The sequence below is a fragment of the Portunus trituberculatus genome, chromosome 45 (assembly GCF_017591435.1).
Source record: "Portunus trituberculatus isolate SZX2019 chromosome 45, ASM1759143v1, whole genome shotgun sequence".
Classification (NCBI taxonomy): Eukaryota; Metazoa; Arthropoda; class Malacostraca; order Decapoda; family Portunidae; genus Portunus; species Portunus trituberculatus.
Window position 1 is genome coordinate 1,670,344 of NC_059299.1, and position 9,657 is coordinate 1,680,000.

The 9,657-nt window shown below is 42.3% G+C and overlaps 1 protein-coding gene across 2 annotated transcripts in view; it reads right to left on the reverse strand.

The window, feature by feature from the left end:
• LOC123519580 (high-affinity choline transporter 1-like) overlaps positions 1–9,657 on the reverse strand; it is a 146,651-nt gene that overhangs the window by 126,263 nt on the left and 10,731 nt on the right. Inside the window, exon 2 of one of the 2 annotated variants that reach the window (XM_045281004.1) lies at positions 2,211–2,219. The exons of the other annotated variant lie outside the window; for it this stretch is intronic. The gene's annotated coding sequence lies outside the window, so the exon portion shown is untranslated. The remainder of the gene's footprint in view (positions 1–2,210; positions 2,220–9,657) is intronic. 2 annotated transcript variants of the gene reach the window in all.

The following is a 9,657-nucleotide window of genomic DNA, read 5'->3' on the forward strand; positions in this document are numbered from 1 at the left end:
GCGCATCATATGTCAGATGCCACCAGGGGGGATGTGTTGACTTAAGATGTATGAATGTTAGTCTATGAGGATTTGTGCATAAGTAGGGTAAGTTGCAGCTCTGTATCTGTATTTGCTGCCATTTAGATAAACCGAAATATCATTATTATCACACACACACACACATACACAGACACAGAGGGGGGGAGTTTCAACACACACCCATGCAGTAATCCATCCTCATGTCCCACAACTCAGAGTGAAGGAGAAGTAAGGCAGTAAGTACAAAAAACCACCCTTTTCCCCAGCCGCTCTTAAGCACCTTGAGTCACTGCCTCCTCACAACACTTCAATGAGAAAAATGAAGAGAAAAACGAGAAAAAAAAAAGAACTGCATCCATTTAGCATCCAACCAACCACATCTCACTAATCCATCAGTCTATCAGTGCATCCATTCATCCCTCTCTCTCTCTTTCTCTCTCTCTCAGCGGATTTCCGGGGCTACTGAATCGAAAGCTATTATTGGCGAAGGCTATTTGGGTGAGTGTTCCTCTCTATCCCCTCTTACTCCCAGCTCTCTTACCCCCTAGCTACCGCGTCTCTCTTCCTCCTAGCGGCCGCGGGTAGTACTAATTGCAGGTTTCTTTTATGATGGCCAGCGGGAAGGTTCGGAACAGCAGCCTTGAAGTCGTGAGCTCGTTGGGTTTATTCTGCTAGTATATGAACCGGTTTTTTGATGAGTTGTGGATAGTAATGTTGAGAGGAGGGAATGGGGAGAGGTAGAGGAGGAGGAGGAGGAGGAGGAGGAGGAGGAGGAGGAGGAGGAGGAGAGGGGATGTTTTACTTTTTCTGTCTTTTTTTTTCTCTCTCTCTCTCTCTCTCTCTCTCTCTCTCTCTCTCTCTCAGGAGGTGGAAATGAACCCAGAAGCTGAACCGAAGCTGAGTCACTGAACCACGCGGCGAACCAGTGACCAGTGACAACAACCACCACTAGAACCACCACAAGACGGCCTCCACTCCGCTCCACTCCACTCCACTCCACACCCCGACAGTTGAAACCACCCAATTTATCCACATTCTTGTCCATCTTCCCTAAATCTTCCATCCCTGTAGTTCTTTTTCTTTTTTTTCTTTTTGTGACAAATGAAGCGTTGGAACCACAAAAACGACCACAAACAGACCACAAAAAGACCACAAAATGACCTTCCACCCACGCTCCACTTAATGGCTATCTACCCTCATCCACATCCGCATCTTAATCCACCTGTTGACTCCTTTTTTAATTTCATAATATACAAAACATAAAATGACACACGTGATCCACTTAATGGCAATCCACCCTCATCCACATCCGCATCTTAATCCACCTGTTGAGTTATTTTTTTAACTTCGTGATATACAACACAGAATATGACACACACCTGATCCACATATCCACAATCTAATCCACCTTTACCAAACCCCAAATTCTAAAACCCAAACATTTTTCTTATCCTTCCTTCTCTCCTAATTTTTTTTCATTAATTTTTTACCTGCCAAATAATCAAAATCGTAAAGTTATGAGGTGATTATCAGGTGTCCCCCTTTCCTCTTACCTGAGGCCCAGTAAGAGGACAGGTGGGAGAGTTAATTAACGGCTGATTAACATGTTACATTAAATACCTCTCACGGTAGGCTTAATTAATGCCACCCACCTGCCTACCTGTCTATACCTTCCGTCTCTCACCTGCTATTGACACACGCTACCCTTTTCAAATCTATTCTTAACACTTTTTTCTCCCTCTCTCTCTCTCTCTCTCTCTCTCTCTCTCTGCTGTTAATGGTGATGGCATTTGGAGGGAAGGAGGGAAAATGTGAAGGAGAGAGAGAGAGAGAGAGAGAGAGAGAGAGAGAGAGAGAGAGAGAGAGAGAGAGAGAGAGAGAGAGAGAGAGAGAGAGAGAGAGAGAGAGAGAGAGAGACAAAACGACTCTAAAATGGGAAGGAAGAAGGAAGGGAGAGGAGAGAAGGAGGGACGGAAGAAGGGATGTAGGGAGGGAGAGATAGAGAGAGAGAAAAGGAGGAAGGGAGGGACGAATTGACGGATGGAGGAACAAAGAATGACACACACACACACACACACACACACACACACACACACACACACACACACACACACACACACTGGCTCCGTAATGGGGAAGACTGACCGGGTGACCAGCAGGCGACCGAGGAGGTGAATTACACAGCTTACCTTTTCAACCTGCCAGAGAAGGACAATAAATTACAGGTGTGCAAGAATCCAAACAGACAACCCTGCTATTACCTGTTCCAATTCTAAACCCCCGTGTGTGTGTGTGTGTGTGTGTGTGTGTGTGGCGTCCCTCCCTCCCTCCCTGTCTCTCTCTTCCTCCTTGTCCCTCCCTCTTCCCCTCTTCCCTCCTTCTCTCCCTCCCTCCATCCATTCATCCATTCATCCCCCCTCTCTCTCTCTCTCTCTCTCTCTCTCTGCCTGTTCTTCCCTGTCTCCTTGTTCCTCCCTCCTCCCCTTCCTCCCTCCCTCCATATTTATCTCTCCCTGTCTTTGTCTCTCCCCGTCCCTTCCTTCCCTCCCTCCCTCCATCCATCCCTCCCTCCGTCCTGTCTCTCCCTCTCTCTTCCTGTCTCTCTTTGTTGCTCCCTCCCTCCCTCCTTCTCTCTCCCTCCCTCCCTGTCCCTCCCTGTCTCTTTGTCTCCCCCTCTTCCCCTCCTTCTCTTTCTTCCTCCATCCATCCCTCCATCCATCCTGTCTCTCCTTCTCTCTCCCTCCTTTTTTTCCTCTCCCTCCCTGTCCATCCCAGTTCCTCCCAGCCTCCTTGTCCTTCCCTCTTCCCTTCCCCTCTTTCTCTCTCTCTCATCAACCCATCCTTTTACCTCCTGTCTCTCTCTCTCTCCCTCCCTGTTTTCCTTCTGTATTTTACTTTTTCCATATTTTCTCTTCATCTCCTCTCTTCCTTTCATGTCCTATTTCTCTCCTCTCCTTCTCTCTCTTTTTCACATCCTTCTCTTCCTCTTGTCACTCGTTCCTATTCCTTCCTTTATCCATTCTTTCCTTCTCTTCTCTTTCCCTCTTTCCCTTTCTCCCTCCCATCTCCTCCCTCCACATCCTATTTTTCTCCTTTGCTTCCCATTCCTCTCTCCCTCTTATCATTCGTGCCTATCCCTTCCTTCACCTATTCCTTTCCTATCTCTTCTCTCCCTTTTCTTTCCTGTGTTTCTCCCTCCCATCTCTCCTCCATATCCTATTTTTCTCCTTCCTTTCACATCACAACCTTCCCCATTGTCACTTTTTCCTATTCCTCCCTTCACCTATCCTTTTCCTTCTCTTCTCTCCCTATTCTTTCCTGTGTTTCTCCCTTCCATCTCTCCTCCACATCCTATTTTTCTCCCCTTCCCATTCCTCTCTTCCTCTTATCACTCGATCCTATCCCTCCTTTCACCTATCCTTTTCCATCGCGTCCCTCTCCATTCCTCCCTTCCTGTTTTCGCGGAATTCCGGACGAGCGACCTACAACATTACATAATGCTAGAGTTTTCCAATATTTCCCCTCAGCAATTTCCCACACCACTGGCGAAACTATGTGGGTAACTCTATATGAGGTAACTTCCCGCCTTGTTACCGGTATGGTTGGTTGTAATGGCGATACTGCGGTGAATGCGGTGAAGTAGAAGAGAGATTTCGTATTACCGGTATGGCTGGGTTGTTATGCCGGTACTATGATATACCGGGTTATCCAAAAATGCTTCTCCTGTTGATAACCTAAAAATCTTGTTAACTTGTCTCTAGAACCGTGAAAAATAAATAGCCTTGATCCATTCAGTGCTGGAACTCATTTTTCACTCTGAGCTTTGGGTATGACTGGACCATTTTATTTAGATTAAGAAGTGCCTATGGAGGTCAGAAGATTAACGCCCAGGGTCTTCACTATTTTAACCTGTATAACATCACCAAATCGTAACCAGAATGCATATGGAGACGCGGCATGCTACTGAGGAGATTGAGAATACGAGTTACTTCAGTCTGGGTCTTCTAAATGTGGTGGAGGTGAGGCCACGGTGTGTTTGGGAATATGATCACAGAAAGCTTGTTATGAGAGGAGTGATGATGAAATAGTGACCAACGTGGGGAAAGTGTGTCAAAGTGAAAATGTTGTGTCTGTACCTGAATGTTATTACAGGTGGGCAGGAGTGACGAGAGAGGAGAGAGAGAGAGAGAGAGAGAGAGAGAGAGAGAGAGAGAGAGAGAGAGAGAGAGAGAGAGAGAGAGAGAGAGAGAGAGAGAGAGAGAGAGAGAGAGAGAGAGAGTGTTTGTATGTCATTACAAATTATTAACCCTTTCAGTATTGGGACACATTTTTACCTTAAGATTTGTGTACGATTAGACTATTTTATTGACATTAGGAAGGGTCTATGGAGGTCGGAAGATTACTGGCTAGAGTCTTCACTATTTTAATCCCCCACATGAGTTTCCGAAGCTGTATAAAATCACCAAATAGTACGCAGAATGAATATGGAATCGAATCATGGTACCGAAGGAGTTAATACGTCGCAGGTGATACTAACTATAAACAAATGGTATTAATTATATACATTACCTATAAGTGGTACCAATTAGGCATAAATGGAGTGAATTTAAGCTTGATAGGGGCGCAAATAACCCCACTACTTTTATAATGCAAAAGAGTAAAAAGCAACTTATTCACACCCCTTCACACACACGCTAAGTAAATCATACACAGATAATACACTTGATTACTTTACACTATGACCAACACTAGACGCTGCCCACTCTTGCAGGAATGCACTACAAACATAAAAAGAGTTATAAGTGATCTATTCATTCCCTCTTCCACACACATGCTAAGTAAATTCTATACAGATAATACACGTGAATACTGTACAAGGCTTTCTTCTTCCTCTCATCTCTGTTCTGTCCATCTCTTTAAGGCAAGAGTTAACCAGTACTCTCAATCATTCATACCTTCACATACGCTAAGTAAATTATATACAGATAATACACGTGGTTACTGTACAAGGCTTTCTTCTTCCTCTCATCCCTGTTCTGTCCAGCTCTCTCAAGCAAGAGCTAACCATTCATGCCTTTCACTGGTAAACTCTGGAACTCCCTACCTGCTTCTGTATTTCCGTCTTCCTACGACTTGACTTCTTTTACGAGGGAGGTATCAAGACATTTGCTCCCTAATTTTAGCTAACCCTTTACTTATCTCCCAGGGAACCAGCACTCAAATGGCTCTTTTTTTTTATCTATTTTGTTGTCCTTGGCTGGCCCTCTCTCTCTCTCTCTCTCTCTCTTACATTAAAAAAAAAAAAAACAGATCACTAACTAATTCTAGCCACTGGCCACTCTTACAGGAATTCACTCTCAGGACTTGTTCTACTCGTATCTCCGCCTCGCTTCCTGTTCTGCTTATCATTGTTTTCCTTTACACTTCCTCATATTTACTCGCTCTGTCTCGTCTCTGCTTTCATCTGTTTACCTTTGCCTTTATCATTCTCCGTTAACTACTTCTTCTTGTGCAATATCCTGTTTTCGTTAATGTTTCCTTTTTTTCCCTACAGTTATTCCTTATTTTCGTTAACATTTCTCGCATGTCTTGATTCTCGTTCATATATTTTCTTCAGTTGTCGATAATGTTTCGTCTGATTGTCGTGGTTTTATTCGCTTTACTTTTCTAGATTTCTTTTATTATTGTTCACTTCAATGCAGTTATGCTTTCCAGTGGGTCGCCTTCATTGACCTCATAATAATAATAATAATAATAATAATTTCTCTCTTTTCTGCGCTTTTATTTTGTAGTTTCCTAATTCTATACTGTTCATTTCAATTCATTCATATTCTACTCTGATTAAACTATCCATGTCTCTCTTTTCTGAGCTTTTATTCCTCTAGTTTCTTTTCATTACTGTTCACTTCTGATTTCAATACCTATTTTTCTCTATTCTAAGCTTTCATTCCTCTAGTTTCCTTTCATTACTTTTCATTTCATTTCAATTCATGTTCTACTCTCATTTTACTGCGTATTTCTCTCTATTCTGCTCATCACTTCATCTCCTAATTCATTACTGATCACTTCAATTCATGTTCTAGTCTCATTTCACTGCGCATTTCTTTATTCCGCTGCTCACTTCATCCCCAGTATCAAATTGTGCAACTGCAACAATCCTAACGTCAGATTTGTCTCGGTATTAATCTCAGTATTAATTTTGCGAGGTGCGCTGGCCGAGGACACCAGCCGGGAGGAAAACTGGACACTTTTACTCCTGCTATTAATTCACCGAGCTCTCACTATTGCAGTAACTTCGGTGACACACACACACACACACACACACACACACACACACACACACAGGGTACGATTCAGCATTATTTTGTCAGTTCTTAATTTACATTTTGTTTGAAGCGACAGAGAGAGAGAGAGAGAGAGAGAGAGAGAGAGAGAGAGAGAGAGAGAGAGAGAGAGAGAGAGAGAGAATGAGTGAGTGAGTGATTGATTGATTGATTGAGTGAGTGAGTGAGTGAGTGAGTGAGTGAGTGAGTGAGTGAATGAAAAAAAAAGATGAAAAATAAAATGAGGACACAGAAGACAAGCGTGTTTCCCTCCACAGGTGAGTTTGTTGCTAGGAGTCACTTTGATCACCTGAGCGGAAAGGGAGTGTCATTTATTCCCTCGCTCAGGTGGACCGAGGCTCGACGACACACACACACACACACACACACACACACACACACACACACACACACACACACACACACACACACAGGCTGGTGACGTAAGGATTGCGTAAGATTCTATAATAGTTTTGTGCAAAGTGGAAAATTGGACTGAAAAGAGAGAGAGAGAGAGAGAGAGAGAGAGAGAGAGAGAGAGAGAGAGAGAGAGAGAGAGAGAGAGAGAGAGAGGCCCCAGTGTAACAGTAAGGCAGCGTTAATCTCTCAGTCACTAAGCCACGTTCTTATCATCGCTAGAAGAACAAAGAGTCATTTATCTGAGAGAAAAAGAACGAAGTGCTTGCTGTAAATTTCTACTATTACCACTACTACTACTACTACTACTACTACTACTACTACTACTACTACTATTACTGAGTTTCTACAATTATACCATCTCTTTTCACACACCATGCGGCTTCAGAAACAAAGTAAGATCAGGAAATTCAACCAAACTTAAGAACACAAGGAAGAATAAATAGCATAATAACAATGATTTTGATAAACGAGTAAGTTATTGTGACACTTTGATCTTTATTACACTGACACACTTCTTGTTCTCACTCAACTTCAATCTTATCTACTCAACTTCCTGATTATTTTCTTTCACATCCTCTATTATCAGAAGGCTTAATACAGTCACTATTCTATCTGCCAGTGTTCCTTTTTATTTGATCCTTGTGTCATTATCAGAAAACGTGTTCAATTTTCTCCCCAAAATAGCTAATGTCTGAATTTACTACGTTTTGAAGCTTATTCCACTCAGAAATCACTATCTCTCCTGTAAATTTCCACTATTTCCACTGGCATTATTCTATCCAACATTTCTCCTCTTCATGTGATCCCTGTGTCATCAAAAAACGTGCCCAAACTTCTCTTGTAACTAGTCAATTGTCCGAGAAGTTACTATGTTACTGAGAAGTTTATTTCACTCAACAGTCACTATTTTATCCACCAGTGCTCCTCTTCATTATGATCCTTGTACCGTCATTAAAAGACTTGCCCAAACTTCTTTTCAAACTAACTAATATCTGTGAAGTTACTATGTTACTAAGAAGTTTATTCCACTCTGCCACAACCTTATTTGCAAACCAGTTAACGTATGTCTCATCCTTGACCCCTTCAGTACTGGGACACATTTTTACCTTGAGTTTTAGGTGTGATTAGACGATTTTATTTACATCAAGAAGGTCAATGGAGGTCAGAAGTTTAATGGTCACAGTCTTCACTATTTTGATCCTCTACATAAGTTTCTGAAGCTGTATAAAATCACCAAATAGTAAGCAGAATGAATATGGAAACGCGTCATGGTACTGAAGGGTTAAGAATACAATGTACTGATGCGAGGAGAGAGCGAGTGAGTGAATGAGTGAGTGAGTGAGTGAAATATCTTACGTGAAAGAATCCGTCTCCTCACTCACCTATTATCACCTATTATCGTATCACATAATTAATTCTACTCGTCCACAGTCCCTATTTGTAATGCAGCTTTGTCTCCCTTCTTTTCAGAATCCGGATCTACTTAATTGACAACCATTCCTACGAGTTCCAACGTGTTCCCTCACTAGAGCAACCATTTGGTGAGTTCCCAGGAAAGTTGTCGCCTCGAAGTCTACCATTTCCCTTAATCCCCAACACGCTTCCCTTCCCTGGGCGGATAATTAAGCTTCCCCCGTCCCTGTGTTGCGTTCATTAATCCCTCCCTCCATTACCGCAGCTGAAAGGAAAGCGCTGAAAAAATATTGGAACGTTCAGACAAATGTAAGCTGTTTGAGTTAGTTGCGTGGCTATGTTGGTAGTGGTGGTGGTGGGTGGGGAGGGAAAGGAGAAGAAGAAGAGTATAAAAGAGGATCAGGAGAAGGAGAGGAAGAAGAAACCAAGGAAAAGAGAAATAAGGTAAGAAACAATAATGGCAACAACGTGAATGCAAGAGGGTTTAAATAGCACCACTGGGGTTTCTTCAGCACCGTAATATGTCTCTCTGGTTTCACAGCACTACACTATATAGGCCCGTATTAAAAACGCTCTGCTCTCTCACCACGACTATTTTCCAAGGCCACAGAGTGTTTCTCCAGTTAACAATATAGAAATCTTGTCACGCTGCCTGTAGAACCGTAAAAATATCCTAAAAATTACTCTTCTCTCTAATCAAGATTATTTTCCGAGGCCACAGAGATGATTAGCGGATTTTCAAGAATGTTTCTCCAGTTAATAATATAAAAATCTAGTCACTCTGCCTCTAGAACCTATAAAATACATGAAAAACTCGTGTAAATTTAAATAAAGCCTTTTGAAATAGTGGAGGTGAAGCGCAGAGATGTTTGAGAATACGAACGTACGTACTTACACACTACTATACTGCCATAAGCCATACATAACAACCTGCATAATAGAAGAGAATAGAAGAGAAAAGAAGAAAGGCACCATTTATACATCCCATTGTTGGCGAGGGAGAGAATAAGCGCTTGTAAATAATAATAATGACGATGACGATGATTATTTGTCCTTGAAATGTTTTATGCTGTTTTTTCTTTTATAATATCAACAAGAGCAGGTGTTTATTAAAGGTGTTTAATGGATAGAGGGAGTGAAGAAGTTAGAGAAGTAGATGGATAATAATAATGATGATGACGATGATTACTTGTTCTTGAAATGGTGTTTTTCATAATATCAACAAGAGCAGGTGTTTATTACAGGTGTTTAATCCATGGAGTCAAGGTAGAGAGGCAAACGTAGATGACAACTTGATTAAGCCTTGAAATGTGAAAGTTTTTGAGCACTAACAGAAGCCAGGTGTCTATTACAGGCGTGGAGTACAGGGGTGGGAGAGGGGAATTGAGAGGAAGGAGTCAGGTCAGAGGGAGTGGGAAAGTCTCACGGTAATTCTATGATAGTGTGGATAAGACACGCCGCCGCGACAAGACTGTGGTGT